This window comes from Hypanus sabinus, chromosome 9, assembly GCF_030144855.1.
Source record: "Hypanus sabinus isolate sHypSab1 chromosome 9, sHypSab1.hap1, whole genome shotgun sequence".
Lineage (NCBI taxonomy): Eukaryota > Metazoa > Chordata > Chondrichthyes > Myliobatiformes > Dasyatidae > Hypanus > Hypanus sabinus.
Genome location: NC_082714.1, coordinates 2,099,636 through 2,118,311, shown reverse-complemented (window position 1 = coordinate 2,118,311; position 18,676 = coordinate 2,099,636). Strand labels below are relative to the sequence as shown.

Genomic DNA, 18,676 nt, shown 5'->3' with positions numbered 1-18,676 from the left:
GGTGGATGTTTATGATGGGGATGTTGGAGAGGGGAATGGTGACGGGATGTTTATGATGGGGATGGTGGGGAGGGGAATGGTGACGGGTGGATGTTTATGATGGGGATGTTGGAGAGGGGAATGGTGACGGGTGGATGTTTATGATGGGGATGGTGGGGAGAGGGGAATGTGACGGGTGGATGTTTATGATGGGGATGGTGGGGAGGGGAATGGTGACGGGTGGATGTTTATGATGGGGATGTTGGGGAGGGGAATGGTGACGGTGGATGTTTATGATGGGGATGTTGGGGAGGGGAATGGTGACGGGATGTTTATGATGGGGATGTTGGAGAGGGGAATGGTGACGGGTGGATGTTTATGATGGGGATGTTGGGGGAGGGGAATGGTGACGGGTGGATGTTTATAATGGGGATGGTGGGGAGAGGGGAATGGTGACGGGTGGATGTTTATGATGGGGATGTTGGGGATGGGAATGGTGACGGGTGGATGTTTATGATGGGGATGGTGGGGTGGGGAATGGTGACGGGTGGATGTTTATGATGGGGTTGTTGGGGAGGGGAATGGTGACGGGTGGATGTTTATGATGGGGATGTTGGGGAGGGGAATGGTGACGGGTGGATGTTTATAATGGGGATGGTGGAGAGGGGAATGGTGACGGGTGGATGTTTATAATGGGGATGTTGGGGAGGGAATGGTGACGGGTGGTTGTTTATGATGCGGATGTTGGGGGAGGGGAATGGTGACGGGTGGATGTTTATGATGGGGATGTTGGAGAGGGGAATGGTGACGGGTGGATGTTTATGATGGGGATGGTGGGGAGGGGAATGGTGACGGGTGGATGTTTATGATGGGGATGTTGGAGAGGGGAATGGTGACGGGTGGATGTTTATAATGGGGATGTTGGGGAGGGGAATGGTGACGGGTGGATGTTTATGATGGGGATGGTGGGGAGGGGAATGGTGACGGGAGGATGTTTATGATGGGGATGGTGGAGAGGGGAATGGTGACGGGGTGGATGTTTATGATGGGGATGGTGGGGAGGGGAATGGTGACGGGTGGATGTTTATGATGGGGATGTTGGAGAGGGGAATGGTGACGGGTGGATGTTTATAATGGGGATGGTGGGGAGGGGAATGGTGACGGGTGTATGTTTATGATGGGGATGGTGGGGAGGGGAATGGTGACGGGTGGATGTTTATGATGGGGATGTTGTGGAGGGGAATGGTGACGGGTGTATGTTTATGATGGGGATGGTGGGGAGGGGGAATGGTGACGGGTGGATGTTTATGATGGGGATGTTGGGGAGGGAAATGGTGACGGGTGGATGTTTATGATGGGGATGTTGGGGAGAGGGGAATGGTGACGGTTGGATGTTTATGATGGGGATGGAGGGGAGAGGGGAATGGTGACGGGTGGATGTTTATGATGGGGATGTTGGGGAGGGGAATGGTGACGGGATGTTTATGATGGGGATGTTGGGGAGGGGAATGGTGACGGGTGGATGTTTATGATGGGGATGTTGGGGTGGGGAATGGTGACGGGTGGATGTTTATGATGGGGATGGTGGAGAGGGGAATGGTGACGGGTGGATGTTTATGATGGGGATGGTGGGGAGGGGAATGGTGACGGGTGGATGTTTATAATGGGGATGTTGGGGAAGGGAATGGTGACGGGTGGATGTTTATGATGGGGATGTTGGGGAGGGGAATGGTGACGGGTGGATGTTTATGATGGGGATGTTGGAGAGGGGAATGGTGACGGGTGGATGTTTATGATGGGGATGTTGGAGAGGGGAATGGTGACGGGTGGATGTTTATGATGGGGATGTTGGAGAGGGGAATGGTGACGGGTGGATGTTTATGATGGGGATGGTGGGGAGGGGTATGGTGACGGGTGGATGTTTATGATGGGGATGGTGGGGAGGGGAATGGTGACGGGATGTTTATGATGGGGATGGTGGGGAGGGGAATGGTGACGGGTGGATGTTTATGATGGGGATGGTGGGGAGGGGAATGGTGACTGGTGGATGTTTATAATGGGGATGGTGGAGAGGGGAATGGTGACGGGTGGATGTTTATGATGGGGATGGTGGGGAGGGGAATGGTGACGGGTGGATGTTTATGATGGGGATGTTGGAGAGGGGAATGGTGACGGGTGGATGTTTATGATGGGGATGTTGGAGAGGGGAATGGTGACGGGTGGATGTTTATGATGGGGATGTTGGAGAGGGGAATGGTGACGGGTGGATGTTTATGATGGGGATGGTGGGGAGGGGAATGGTGACGGGTGGATGTTTATGATGGGGATGTTGGAGAGGGGAATGGTGACGGGTGGATGTTTATGATGGGGATGTTGGGGAGGGGAATGGTGACGGGTGGATGTTTATGATGGGGATGGTGGGGAGAGGAATGGTGACGGGTGGATGTTTATGATGGGGATGTTGGGGAGGGGAATGGTGACGGGTGGATGTTTATGATGGGGATGTTGGGGAGGGGAATGGTGACGGGTGGATGTTTATGATGGGGATGTTGGGGAGGGGAATGGTGACGGGTGGATGTTTATGATGGGGATGGTGGGGAGGGGAATGGTGACGGGTGGATGTTTATGATGGGGATGTTGGGGTGGGGAATGGTGACGGGTGGATGTTTATGATGGGGATGGTGGGGAGGGGAATGGTGATGGGTGGATATTTATGATGGGGATGGTGGGGAGGGAATGGTGACGGGATGTTTATGATGGGGATGTTGGGGAGGGGAATGGTGACGGGTGGATGTTTATGATGGGGGTGGTGGGGAGGGGAATGGTGACGGGTGGATGTTATGATGGGGATGTTGGGGAGGGGATGGTGAAGGGTGGATGTTTATGATGGGGATGTTGGGGAGGGGATGGTGACGGGTGGATGTTTATGATGGGGATGGTGGGGAGGGGAATGGTGACGGGTGGATGTTTATGATGGGGATGTTGTGGAGGGGAATGGTGACGGGTGGATGTTTATGATGGGGATGTTGGGGAGGGGAATGGTGACGGGTGGATGTTTATGATGGGGATGTTGGAGAGGGGAATGGTGAAGGGTGGATGTTTATGATGGGGATGGTGGGGAGGGGGATTGGTGACGGGTGGATGTTTATGATGGGGATGTTGGGGAGGGGAATGTGAAGGGTGGATGTTTATGATGGGGATGTTGGAGAGGGGAATGGTGAAGGGTGGATGTTTATGATGGGGATGGTGGGGAGGGGAATGGTGACGGGTGGATGTTTATGATGGGGATGTTGGGGAGGGGAATGGTGACGGGTGGATGTTTATGATGGGGATGTTGGGGAGGGGAATGGTGAAGGGTGGATGTTTATGATGGGGATGGTGGGGTGGGGAATGGTGACGGGTGGATGTTTATGATGGGGATGGTGGGGAGGGGAATGGTGACGGGTGGATGTTTATGATGGGGATGGTGGGGAGGGGAATGGTGACGGGTGGATGTTTATGATGGGGATGTTGGGGAGGGGAATGGTGACGGGTGGATGTTTATGATGGGGATGTTGGAGAGGGGAATGGTGACGGGTGGATGTTTATGATGGGGATGTTGGGGAGGGGAATGGTGACGGGTGGATGTTTATGATGGGGATGGTGGAGAGGGGAATGGTGACGGATGGATGTTTATGATGGGGATGGTGGAGAGGGGAATGGTGACGGGTGGATGTTTATGATGGGGATGGTGGGGAGAGGGGAATGGTGACGGGTGGATGTTTATGATGGGGATGGTGGGGAGGGGAATGGTGACGGGTGGATGTTTGTGATGGGGATGGTGGGGAGAGGGGAATGGTGACGGGTGGATGTTTATGATGGGGATGGTGGGGAGGGGAATGGTGACGGGTGGATGTTTATGATGGGGATGTTGGAGAGGGGAATGGTGACGGGTGGATGTTTATGATGGGGATGTTGGAGAGGGGAATGGTGACGGGTGGATGTTTATAATGGGGATGTTGGAGAGGGGAATGGTGACGGGTGGATGTTTATGATGGGGATGTTGGAGAGGGGAATGGTGACGGGTGGATGTTTATGATGGGGATGTTGGAGAGGGGAATGGTGACGGGTGGATGTTTATGATGGGGATGTTGGGGAGGGGAATGGTGACGGGTGGATGTTTATGATGGGGATGGTGGGGAGGGGAATGGTGACGGGTGGATGTGTATGATGGGGATGTTGGGGAGGGGAATGGTGACGGGTGGATATTTATGATGGGGATGGAGGGGAGGGGAATGGTGACGGGATGTTTATGATGGGGATGTTGGGGAGGGGAATGGTGACGGGTGGATGTTTATGATGGGGATGTTGGAGAGGGGAATGGTGACGGGTGGATGTTTATGATGGGGATGGTGGGGAGGGGAATGGTGACGGGTGGATGTTTATAATGGGGATGGTGGAGAGGGGAATGGTGACGGGTGGATGTTTATGATGGGGATGTTGGGGAGGGGAATGGTGACGGGTGGATGTTTATGATGGGGATGTTGGGGAGAGGGGAATGGTGACGGGTGGATGTTTATGATGGGGATGGAGGGGAGAGGGGAATGGTGACGGGTGGATGTTTATGATGGGGATGTTGGGGAGGGGAATGGTGACGGGATGTTTATGATGGGGATGTTGGGGAGGGGAATGGTGACGGGTGGATGTTTATGATGGGGATGTTGGGGTGGGGAATGGTGACGGGTGGATGTTTATGATGGGGATGGTGGAGAGGGGAATGGTGACGGGTGGATGTTTATGATGGGGATGGTGGGGTGGGGAATGGTGACGGGTGGATGTTTATGATGGGGATGGTGGGGAGGGGAATGGTGACAGGTGGATGTTTATAATGGGGATGTTGGGGAGGGGAATGGTGACGGGTGGATGTTTATGATGGGGATGTTGGAGAGGGGAATGGTGACGGGATGTTTATGATGGGGATGGTGGGGAGGGGAATGGTGACGGGTGGATATTTATAATGGGGATGTTGGGGAGGGGAATGGTGACAGGTGGATGTTTATAATGGGGATGTTGGGGAGGGGAATGGTGACGGGTGGATGTTTATGATGGGGATGTTGGAGAGGGGAATGGTGACGGGTGGATGTTTATGATGGGGATGTTGGAGAGGGGAATGGTGACGGGTGGATGTTTATGATGGGGATGTTGGGGAGGGGAATGGTGACGGGTGGATGTTTATGATGGGGATGGTGGGGAGGGGAATGGTGACGGGTGGATGTGTATGATGGGGATGTTGGGGAGGGGAATGGTGACGGGTGGATATTTATGATGGGGATGGTGGAGAGGGGAATGGTGACGGGTGGATGTTTATGATGGGGATGGTGGAGAGGGGAATGGTGACGGGTGGATGTTTATAATGGGGATGGTGGAGAGGGGAATGGTGACGGGTGGATGTTTATGATGGGGATGTTGGGGAGGGGAATGGTGACGGGTGGATGTTTATGATGGGGATGTTGGAGAGGGGAATGGTGACGGGTGGATGTTTATGATGGGGATGTTGGAGAGGGGAATGGTGACGGGTGGATGTTTATAATGGGGATGGTGGGGAGGGGAATGGTGACGGGTGGATGTTTATGATGGGGATGTTGGGGAGGGGAATGGTGACGGGATGTTTATGATGGGGATGTTGGAGAGGGGAATGGTGACGGGTGGATGTTTATGATGGGGATGGTGGGGAGGGGAATGGTGACGGGTGGATGTTTATGATGGGGATGTTGGAGAGGGGAATGGTGACGGGTGGATGTTTATGATGGGGATGTTGGGGAGGGGAATGGTGACGGGTGGATGTTTATGATGGGGATGGTGGGGAGGGGAATGGTGACGGGTGGATATTTATGATGGGGATGGTGGGGAGGGGAATGGTGACGGGATGTTTATGATGGGGATGTTGGGGAGGGGAATGGTGACGGGTGGATGTTTATGATGGGGGTGGTGGGGAGGGGAATGGTGACGGGTGGATGTTTATGATGGGGATGTTGGGGAGGGGAATGGTGACGGGTGGATGTTTATGATGGGGATGTTGGGGAGGGGAATGGTGACGGGTGGATGTTTATGATGGGGATGGTGGGGAGGGGAATGGTGACGGGTGGATGTTTATGATGGGGATGTTGGGGAGGGGAATGGTGACGGGTGGATGTTTATGATGGGGATGTTGGGGAGGGGAATGGTGACGGGTGGATGTTTATGATGGGGATGTTGGGGAGGGGAATGGTGACGGGTGGATGTTTATGATGGGGATGTTGGAGAGGGGAATGGTGACGGGTGGATGTTTATGATGGGGATGGTGGGGAGGGGAATGGTGACGGGTGGATGTTTATGATGGGGATGGTGGGGAGGGGAATGGTGACGGGTGGATGTTTATGATGGGGATGGTGGGGAGGGGAATGGTGACGGGTGGATGTTTATGATGGGGATGGTGGGGAGGGGAATGGTGACGGGTGGATGTTTGTGATGGGGATGGTGGGGAGAGGGGAATGGTGACGGGTGGATGTTTATGATGGGGATGGTGGGGAGGGGATGGTGACGGGTGGATGTTTATGATGGGGATGTTGGGGAGGGGAATGGTGACGGGTGGATGTTTATGATGGGGATGTTGGGGAGGGGAATGGTGACGGGTGGATGTTTATGATGGGGATGGTGGAGAGGGGAATGGTGACGGGTGGATGTTTATGATGGGGATGGTGGAGAGGGGAATGGTGACGGGTGGATGTTTATGATGGGGATGGTGGGGAGAGGGGAATGGTGACGGGTGGATGTTTATGATGGGGATGGTGGGGAGGGGAATGGTGACGGGTGGATGTTTGTGATGGGGATGGTGGGGAGAGGGGAATGGTGACGGGTGGATGTTTATGATGGGGATGGTGGGGAGGGGAATGGTGACGGGTGGATGTTTATGATGGGGATGTTGGAGAGGGGAATGGTGACGGGTGGATGTTTATGATGGGGATGTTGGAGAGGGGAATGGTGACGGGTGGATGTTTATAATGGGGATGTTGGAGAGGGGAATGGTGACGGGTGGATGTTTATGATGGGGATGTTGGAGAGGGGAATGGTGACGGGTGGATGTTTATGATGGGGATGTTGGAGAGGGGAATGGTGACGGGTGGATGTTTATGATGGGGATGTTGGGGAGGGGAATGGTGACGGGTGGATGTTTATGATGGGGATGGTGGGGAGGGGAATGGTGACGGGTGGATGTGTATGATGGGGATGTTGGGGAGGGGAATGGTGACGGGGGTGGATATTTATGATGGGGATGGTGGGGAGGGGAATGGTGACGGGATGTTTATGATGGGGATGTTGGGGAGGGGAATGGTGACGGGTGGATGTTTATGATGGGGATGTTGGAGAGGGGAATGGTGACGGGTGGATGTTTATGATGGGGATGTTGGAGAGGGGAATGGTGACGGGTGGATGTTTATGATGGGGATGTTGGAGAGGGGAATGGTGACGGGTGGATGTTTATGATGGGGATGGTGGGGAGGGGAATGGTGACGGGTGGATGTTTATGATGGGGATGGTGGGGAGGGGAATGGTGACGGGTGGATGTTTATGATGGGGATGTTGGGGAGGGGAATGGTGACGGGTGGATGTTTATAATGGGGATTTTGGAGAGGGGAATGGTGACGGGTGGATGTTTATGATGGGGATGTTGGGGAGGGGAATGGTGACGGGTGGATGTTATGATGGGGATGGTGGGGAGGGGAATGGTGACGGGTGGATGTTTATGATGGGGATGTTGGAGAGGGGAATGGTGACGGGTGGATGTTTGTGATGGGGATGTTGGGGAGGGGAATGGTGACGGGTGGATGTTTATGATGGGGATGGTGGGGAGGGGAATGGTGACGGGATGTTTATGATGGGGATGTTGGAGAGGGGAATGGTGACGGGTGGATGTTTATGATGGGGATGGTGGGGAGGGGAATGGTGACGGGTGGATGTTTATGATGGGGATTGTGGGGAGGGGAATGGTGACGGGATGTTTATGATGGGGATGTTGGAGAGGGGAATGGTGACGGGTGGATGTTTGTGATGGGGATGTTGGGGAGGGGAATGGTGACGGGTGGATGTTTATGATGGGGATGTTGGGGAGAGGAATGGTGACGGGTGGATGTTTATGATGGGGATGGTGGGGAGGGGAATGGTGACGGGTGGATGTTTATGATTGGGATGGTGGGGAGGGGAATGGTGACGGGTGGATGTTTATGATGGGGATGTTGGGGAGAGGGGAATGGTGACGGGTGGATGTTTATGATGGGGATGGTGGGGAGGGGAATGGTGACGGGTGGATGTTTATGATGGGGATGGTGGGGAGGGGAATGGTGACGGGTGGATGTTTATGATGGGGATGTTGGAGAGGGGAATGGTGACGGGTGGATGTTTGTGATGGGGATGTTGGGGAGGGGAATGGTGACGGGTGGATGTTTATGATGGGGATGTTGGGGAGAGGAATGGTGACGGGTGGATGTTTATGATGGGGATGGTGGGGAGGGGAATGGTGACGGGTGGATGTTTATGATGGGGATGTTGGGGAGGGGAATGGTGACGGGTGGATGTTTATGATGGGGATGGTGGGGAGGGGAATGGTGACGGGTGGATGTTTATGATGGGGATGGTGGGGAGGGGAATGGTGACGGGTGGATGTTTATGATGGGGATGTTGGGGATGGGAATGGTGACGGGTGGATGTTTATGATGGGGATGTTGGGGAGGGGAATGATGACGGGTGGATGTTTATGATGGGGATGTTGGAGAGGGGAATGGTGACGGGTGGATGTTTATGATGGGGATGGTGGGGAGGGGAATGGTGACGGGTGGATGTTTGTGATGGGGATGGTGGGGTGGGGAATGGTGACGGGTGGATGTTTATGATGGGGATGTTGGGGAGGGGAATGGTGACGGGTGGATGTTTATGATGGGGATGTTGGGGAGGGGAATGGTGACGGGTGGATGTTTATGATGGGGATGGTGGGGAGGGGAATGGTGACGGGTGGATGTTTATGATGGGGATGTTGGGGTGGGGAATGGTGACGGGATGTTTATGATGGGGATGTTGGGGAGGGGAATGGTGACGGGTGGATGTTTATGATGGGGATGTTGGGGAGGGGAATGGTGACGGGTGGATGTTTATGATGGGGATGGTGGGGAGGGGAATGGTGACGGGTGGATGTTTATGATGGGGATGTTGGGGTGGGGAATGGTGACGGGTGGATGTTTATGATGGGGATGTTGGGGAGGGGAATGGTGACGGGTGGATGTTTATGATGGGGATGGTGGGGAGGGGAATGGTGACGGGTGGATGTTTGTGATGGGGATGGTGGGGTGGGGAATGGTGACGGGTGGATGTTTATGATGGGGATGTTGGGGAGGGGAATGGTGACGGGTGGATGTTTATGATGGGGATGTTGGGGAGGGGAATGGTGACGGGTGGATGTTTATGATGGGGATGGTGGGGAGGGGAATGGTGACGGGTGGATGTTTATGATGGGGATGTTGGGGTGGGGAATGGTGACGGGATGTTTATGATGGGGATGTTGGGGAGGGGAATGGTGACGGGTGGATGTTTATGATGGGGATGTTGGGGAGGGGAATGGTGACGGGTGGATGTTTATGATGGGGATGGTGGGGAGGGGAATGGTGACGGGTGGATGTTTATGATGGGGATGTTGGGGTGGGGAATGGTGACGGGTGGATGTTTATGATGGGGATGTTGGGGAGGGGAATGGTGACGGGATGTTTATAATGGGGATGGTGGGGAGTGAAATGGTGACGGGTGGATGTTTATGATGGGGATGTTGGAGAGGGGAATGGTGACGGGATGTTTATAATGGGGATGGTGGGGAGTGGAATGGTGACGGGTGGATGTTTATGATGGGGATGGTGGGGAGGGGAATGGTGACGGGTGGATGTTTATAATGGGGATGTTGGAGAGGGGAATGGTGACGGGTGGATGTTTATGATGGGGATGTTGGGGTGGGGAATGGTGACGGGTGGATGTTTATGATGGGGATGTTGGGGAGGGGAATGGTGACGGGTGGATGTTTATGATGGGGATGTTGGGGAGGGGAATGGTGACGGGTGGATGTTTATGATGGGGATGGTGGGGAGGGGAATGGTGACGGGTGGATGTTTATAATGGGGATGGTGGGGAGGGGAATGGTGACGGGTGGATGTTTATAATGGGGATGTTGGGGAGGGGAATGGTGACGGGTGGATGTTTATGATGGGGATGGTGGGGAGGGGAATGGTGACGGGTGGATGTTTATGATGGGGATGTTGGGGAGGGGAATGGCGACGGGTGGATGTTTATGATGGGGATGTTGGGGAGGGGAATGGTGACGGGTGGATGTTTATGATGGGGATGGTGGGGAGGGGAATGGTGACGGGTGGATGTTTATGATGGGGATGTTGGGGAGGGGAATGGTGACGGGTGGATGTTTATGATGGGGATGGTGGGGAGGGGAATGGTGACGGGTGGATGTTTATGATGGGGATGTTGGGGAGGGGAATGGTGACGGGATGTTTATAATGGGGATGGTGGGGAGTGGAATGGTGACGGGTGGATGTTTATGATGGGGATGTTGGGGAAGGGAATGGTGACGGGTGGATGTTTATGATGGGGATGTTGGGGAGGGGAATGGTGACGGGTGGATGTTTATGATGGGGATGTTGGAGAGGGGAATGGTGAGGGGTGGATGTTTATGATGGGGATGTTGGGGAGGGGAATGGTGACGGGTGGATGTTTATGATGGGGATGTTGGAGAGGGGAATGGTGAGGGGTGGATGTTTATGATGGGGATGGTGGGGAGGGGAATGGTGACGGGTGGATGTTTGTGATGGGGATGGTGGGGAGGGGAATGGTGACGGGATGTTTATGATGGGGATGTTGGGGAGGGGAATGGTGACGGGTGGATGTTTATGATGGGGATGTTGGAGAGGGGAATGGTGACGGGTGGATGTTTATGATGGGGATGGTGGGGAGGGGAATGGTGACGGGTGGATGTTTGTGATGGGGATGGTGGGGAGGGGAATGGTGACGGGATGTTTATGATGGGGATGGTGGGGAGGGGAATGGTGACGGGTGGATGTTTATGATGGGGATGTTGGGGAGGGGAATGGTGACGGGTGGATGTTTATGATGGGGATGGTGGGGAGAGGGGAATGGTGACGGGTGGATGTTTATGATGGGGATGTTGGAGAGGGGAATGGTGACGGGTGGATGTTTATAATGGGGATGGTGGAGAGGGGAATGGTGACGGGTGGATGTTTATGATGGGGATGTTGGGGAGGGGAATGGTGACGGGTGGATGTTTATGTTGGGGATGGTGGGGAGGGGAATGGTGACGGGATGTTTATAATGGGGATGGTGGGGAGGGGAATGGTGACGGGTGGATGTTTATAATGGGGATGGTGGAGAGGGGAATGGTGACGGGTGGATGTTTATGATGGGGATGTTGGGGAGGGGAATGGTGACGGGTGGATGTTTATGTTGGGGATGGTGGGGAGGGGAATGGTGACGGGATGTTTATAATGGGGATGGTGGGGAGGGGAATGGTGACGGGTGGATGTTTATAATGGGGATGGTGGAGAGGGGAATGGTGACGGGTGGATGTTTATGATGGGGATGTTGGGGAGGGGAATGGTGACGGGTGGATGTTTATGATGGGGATGGTGGGGAGGGGAATGGTGACGGGTGGATGTTTATAATGGGGATGGTGGAGAGGGGAATGGTGACGGGTGGATGTTTATGATGGGGATGTTGGGGTGGGGAATGGTGACGGGTGGATGTTTATGTTGGGGATGGTGGGGAGAGGGGAATGGTGACGGGTGGATGTTTATGATGGGGAAGGTGGGGAGAGGGGAATGGTGACGGGTGGATGTTTATGATGGGGATGTTGGGGAGGGGAATGGTGACGGGTGGATGTTTATGATGGGGATGTTGGGGAGGGGAATGGTGACGGGTGGATGTTTATGATGGGGATGGTGGAGAGGGGAATGGTGACGGGTGGATGTTTATGATGGGGATGGTGGGGAGAGGAATGGTGACGGGTGGATGTTTATGATGGGGATGGTGGAGAGGGGAATGGTGACGGGTGGATGTTTATGATGGGGATGTTGGGGAGGGGAATGGTGACGGGTGGATGTTTATGATGGGGATGTTGGGGAGGGGAATGGTGACGGGTGGATGTTTATGATGGGGATGGTGGGGAGAGGAATGGTGACGGGTGGATGTTTATGATGGGGATGGTGGGGAGGGGAATGGTGACGGGTGGATGTTTATGTTGGGGATGGTGGGGAGGGGAATGGTGACGGGATGTTTATAATGGGGATGGTGGGGAGGGGAATGGTGACGGGTGGATGTTTATAATGGGGATGGTGGAGAGGGGAATGGTGACGGGTGGATGTTTATGATGGGGATGTTGGGGAGGGGAATGGTGACGGGTGGATGTTTATGATGGGGATGGTGGGGAGGGGAATGGTGACGGGTGGATGTTTATAATGGGGATGGTGGAGAGGGGAATGGTGACGGGTGGATGTTTATGATGGGGATGTTGGGGTGGGGAATGGTGACGGGTGGATGTTTATGTTGGGGATGGTGGGGAGGGGAATGGTGACGGGTGGATGTTTATGATGGGGGTGGTGGGGAGGGGAATGGTGACGGGTGGATGTTTATGATGGGGATGTTGGGGAGGGGAATGGTGATGGGTGGATGTTTGTGATGGGGATGTTGGGGAGGGGAATGGTGACGGGTGGATGTTTGTGATGGGGATGTTGGGGAGGGGAATGGTGACGGGTGGATGTTTATGATGGGGATGGTGGGGAGGGGAATGGTGACGGGTGGATGTTTATAATGGGGATGGTGGAGAGGGGAATGGTGACGGGTGGATGTTTATGATGGGGATGTTGGGGTGGGGAATGGTGACGGGTGGATGTTTATGATGGGGATGGTGGGGAGGGGAATGGTGACGGGTGGATGTTTATGATGGGGATGTTGGGGAGGGGAATGGTGACGGGTGGATGTTTATGATGGGGATGTTGGAGAGGGGAATGGTGACAGGTGGATGTTTATGATGGGGATGTTGGGGAGGGGAATGGTGACGGGTGGATGTTTATGATGGGGATGTTGGAGAGGGGAATGGTGACAGGTGGATGTTTATGATGGGGATGTTGGGGAGGGGAATGGTGACGGGTGGATGTTTATGATGGGGATGTTGGAGAGGGGAATGGTGACGGGTGGATGTTTATGATGGGGATGGTGGAGAGGGGAATGGTGACGGGTGGATGTTTATGATGGGGATGGTGGGGAGGGGAATGGTGACGGGTGGATGTTTATGATGGGGATGGTGGAGAGGGGAATGGTGACGGGTGGATGTTTATGATGGGGATGGTGGGGAGGGGAATGGTGACGGGTGGAGGTTTATGATGGGGATGTTGGGGAGGGGAATGGTGACGGGTGGATGTTTATGATGGGGATGGTGGGGAGTGGAATGGTGACGGGTGGATGTTTATGATGGGGATGGTGGAGAGGGGAATGGTGACGGGTTTATGTTTATGATGGGGATGTTGGGGAGGGGAATGGTGACGGGTGGATGTTTATGATGGGGATGTTGGGGTGGGGAATGGTGACGGGTGGATGTTTATGATGGGGATGGTGGGGAGAGGGGAATGGTGACGGGTGGATGTTTATGATGGGGATGTTGGAGAGGGGAATGGTGACGGGTGGATGTTTATGATGGGGATGTTGGGGAGGGGAATGGTGACGGGTGGATGTTTATGATGGGGATGGTGGGGAGAGGGGAATGGTGACGGGTGGATGTTTATGATGGGGATGTTGGGGAGGGGAATGGTGACGGGTGGATGTTTATGATGGGGATGTTGGAGAGGGGAATGGTGACGGGTGGATGTTTATGATGGGGATGTTGGGGTGGGGAATGGTGACGGGTGGATATTTATGATGGGGATGGTGGGGAGGGGAATGGTGACGGGATGTTTATGATGGGGATGTTGGAGAGGGGAATGGTGACGGGTGGATGTTTATGATGGGGATGTTGGGGAGGGGAATGGTGACGGGTGGATGTTTATAATGGGGATGGTGGGGAGAGGGGAATGGTGACGGGTGGATGTTTATGATGGGGATGTTGGGGAGGGGAATGGTGACGGGTGGATGTTTATGATGGGGATGTTGGGGAGGGGAATGGTGACGGGTGGATGTTTATGATGGGGATGGTGGGGAGGGGAATGGTGACGGGTGGATGTTTATGATGGGGATGGTGGGGAGGGGAATGGTGACGGGTGGATGTTTATGATGGGGATGGTGGGGAGGGGAATGGTGACGGGTGGATGTTTATGATGGGGATGGTGGGGAGGGGAATGGTGACGGGTGGATGTTTATGATGGGGATGTTGGGGAGGGGAATGGTGACGGGTGGATGTTTATGATGGGGATGTTGGGGAGGGGAATGGTGACGGGTGGATGTTTATGATGGGGATGGTGGGGAGGGGAATGGTGACGGGTGGATGTTTATGATGGGGATGTTGGGGAGGGGAATGGTGACGGGTGGATGTTTATGATGGGGATGGTGGGGAGGGGAATGGTGACGGGTGGATGTTTATGATGGGGATGTTGGGGAGGGGAATGGTGACGGGTGGATGTTTATGATGGGGATGGTGGGGAGGGGAATGGTGACGGGTGGATGTTTATGATGGGGATGGTGGGGAGAGGGTAATGGTGACGGGTGGATGTTTATGATGGGGATGGTGGGGAGGGGAATGGTGACGGGATGTTTATGATGGGGATGTTGGGGAGGGGAATGGTGACGGGTGGATGTTTATGATGGGGATGGTGGGGAGGGGAATGGTGACGGGTGGATGTTTATGATGGGGATGGTGGGAGAGGGGAATGGTGACGGGTGGATGTTTATGATGGGGATGTTGGGGAGGGGAATGGTGACGGGTGGATGTTTATGATGGGGATGGTGGGAGAGGGGAATGGTGACGGGTGGATGTTTATGATGGGGATGTTGGGGAGGGGAATGGTGACGGGTGGATGTTTATGATGGGGATGTTGGAGAGGGGAATGGTGACGGGTGGATGTTTATGATGGGGATGTTGGGGAGGGGAATGGTGACGGGTGGATGTTTATGATGGGGATGGTGGGGAGTGGAATGGTGACGGGTGGATGTTTATGATGGGGATGGTGGGGAGGGGAATGGTGACGGGTGGATGTTTATGATGGGGATGTTGGAGAGGGGAATGGTGACGGGTGGATGTTTATAATGGGGATGTTGGAGAGGGGAATGGTGACGGGTGGATGTTTATGATGGGGATGTTGGAGAGGGGAATGGTGACGGGTGGATGTTTATGATGGGGATGGTGGGGAGAGGGGAATGGTGACGGGTGGATGTTTATGATGGGGATGGTGGGGAGAGGGGAATGGTGACGGGTGGATGTTTATAATGGGGATGTTGGAGAGGGGAATGGTGACGGGATGTTTATGATGGGGATGTTGGGGAGGGGAATGGTGACGGGTGGATGTTTATGATGGGGATGTTGGAGAGGGGAATGGTGACGGGATGTTTATGATGGGGATGTTGGGGAGGGGAATGGTGACGGGTGGATGTTTATGATGGGGATGTTGGGGAGGGGAATGGTGACGGGTGGATGTTTATGATGGGGATGTTGGAGAGGGGAATGGTGACGGGTGGATGTTTATGATGGGGATGTTGGGGAGGGGAATGGTGACGGGTGGATGTTTATGATGGGGATGGTGGGGTGGGGAATGGTGACGGGTGGATGTTTATGATGGGGATGGTGGGGTGGGGAATGGTGACAGGTGGATGTTTATGATGGGGATGGTGGGGAGGGGAATGGTGACGGGTGGATGTTTATGATGGGGATGTTGGAGAGGGGAATGGTGACGGGTGGATGTTTATGATGGGGATGGTGGGGAGGGGAATGGTGACGGGTGGATGTTTATGATGGGGATGTTGGGGAGGGGAATGGTGACGGGTGGATGTTTATGATGGGGATGTTGGAGAGGGGAATGGTGACGGGTGGATGTTTATGATGGGGATGGTGGGAGAGGGGAATGGTGACGGGTGGATGTTTATGATGGGGATGTTGGGGAGGGGAATGGTGACGGGTGGATGTTTATGATGGGGATGTTGGAGAGGGGAATGGTGACGGGTGGATGTTTATGATGGGGATGTTGGGGAGGGGAATGGTGACGGGTGGATGTTTATGATGGGGATGGTGGGGAGTGGAATGGTGACGGGTGGATGTTTATGATGGGGATGGTGGGGAGGGGAATGGTGACGGGTGGATGTTTATGATGGGGATGTTGGAGAGGGGAATGGTGACGGGTGGATGTTTATAATGGGGATGTTGGAGAGGGGAATGGTGACGGGTGGATGTTTATGATGGGGATGTTGGAGAGGGGAATGGTGACGGGTGGATGTTTATGATGGGGATGGTGGGGAGAGGGGAATGGTGACGGGTGGATGTTTATGATGGGGATGGTGGGGAGAGGGGAATGGTGACGGGTGGATGTTTATAATGGGGATGTTGGAGAGGGGAATGGTGACGGGATGTTTATGATGGGGATGTTGGGGAGGGGAATGGTGACGGGTGGATGTTTATGATGGGGATGTTGGAGAGGGGAATGGTGACGGGATGTTTATGATGGGGATGTTGGGGAGGGGAATGGTGACGGGTGGATGTTTATGATGGGGATGTTGGGGAGGGGAATGGTGACGGGTGGATGTTTATGATGGGGATGTTGGAGAGGGGAATGGTGACGGGTGGATGTTTATGATGGGGATGTTGGGGAGGGGAATGGTGACGGGTGGATGTTTATGATGGGGATGGTGGGGTGGGGAATGGTGACGGGTGGATGTTTATGATGGGGATGGTGGGGTGGGGAATGGTGACAGGTGGATGTTTATGATGGGGATGGTGGGGAGGGGAATGGTGACGGGTGGATGTTTATGATGGGGATGTTGGAGAGGGGAATGGTGACGGGTGGATGTTTATGATGGGGATGGTGGGGAGGGGAATGGTGACGGGTGGATGTTTATGATGGGGATGTTGGGGAGGGGAATGGTGACGGGTGGATGTTTATGATGGGGATGTTGGAGAGGGGAATGGTGACGGGTGGATGTTTATGATGGGGGTGGTGGGGAGGGGAATGGTGACGGGTGGATGTTTATGATGGGGATGTTGGGGAGGGGAATGGTGACGGGTGGATGTTTATGATGGGGATGTTGGGGAGGGGAATGGTGACGGGTGGATGTTTATGATGGGGATGGTGGGGAGAGGGGAATGGTGACGGGTGGATGTTTATGATGGGGATGGTGGGGAGGGGAATGGTGACGGGTGGATGTTTATGATGGGGATGTTGGGGAGGGGAATGGTGACGGGTGGATGTTTATGATGGGGATGTTGGGGAGGGGAATGGTGACGGGTGGATGTTTATGATGGGGATGTTGGAGAGGGGAATGGTGACGGGTGGATGTTTATGATGGGGATGGTGGGGAGGGGAATGGTGACGGGTGGATGTTTATGATGGGGATGGAGGGGAGAGGGGAATGGTGACGGGTGGATGTTTATGATGGGGATGGAGGGGAGAGGGGAATGGTGACGGGTGGATGTTTATGATGGGGATGTTGGGGAGGGGAATGGTGACGGGTGGATGTTTATGATGGGGATGGTGGAGAGGGGAATGGTGACGGGTGGATGTTTATGATGGGGATGGTGGGGAGGGGAATGGTGACGGGTGGATGTTTATGATGGGGATGGTGGGGAGGGGAATGGTGACGGGTGGATGTTTATGATGGGGATGTTGGGGAGGGGAATGGTGACGGGTGGATGTTTATGATGGGGATGTTGGGGAGGGGAATGGTGACGGGTGGATGTTTATGATGGGGATGTTGGAGAGGGGAATGGTGACGGGTGGATGTTTATGATGGGGATGGTGGGGAGAGGGGAATGGTGACGGGTGGATGTTTATGATGGGGATGTTGGGGAGGGGAATGGTGACGGGTGGATGTTTATGATGGGGATGGTGGGGAGAGGGGAATGGTGACGGGTGGATGTTTATGATGGGGATGTTGGAGAGGGGAATGGTGACGGGTGGATGTTTATGATGTGGATGTTGGGGAGGGGAATGGTGACGGGTGGATGTTTATGATGGGGATGTTGGAGAGGGGAATGGTGACGGGTGGATGTTTATGATGGGGATGGTGGGGAGGGGAATGGTGACGGGTGGATGTTTATGATGGGGATGTTGGAGAGGGGAATGGTGACGGGTGGATGTTTATGATGGGGATGGTGGGGAGGGGAATGGTGACGGGTGGATGTTTATGATGGGGATGGTGGGGAGGGGAATGGTGACGGGTGGATGTTTATGATGGGGATGTTGGAGAGGGGAATGGTGACGGGTGGATGTTTATGATGGGGATGTTGGAGAGGGGAATGGTGACGGGTGGATGTTTATGATAGGGATGTTGGGGAGGGGAATGGTGACGGGTGGATGTTTATGATGGGGATGTTGGAGAGGGGAATGGTGACGGGTGGATGTTTATGATGGGGATGGTGGGGAGGGGAATGGTGTGCGTGGGGGAGATGGGGATGGTGTGTGCGTGATTGGGGAAGATGGGGATGAGG

The 18,676-nt window shown here is 54.6% G+C and overlaps 1 protein-coding gene across 4 annotated transcripts in view; it reads right to left on the bottom strand.

Moving 5' to 3' along the window:
• Positions 1–18,676, bottom strand: part of abca3b (ATP-binding cassette, sub-family A (ABC1), member 3b) — a 235,319-nt gene that overhangs the window by 119,019 nt on the left and 97,624 nt on the right. The window lies entirely within an intron of this gene.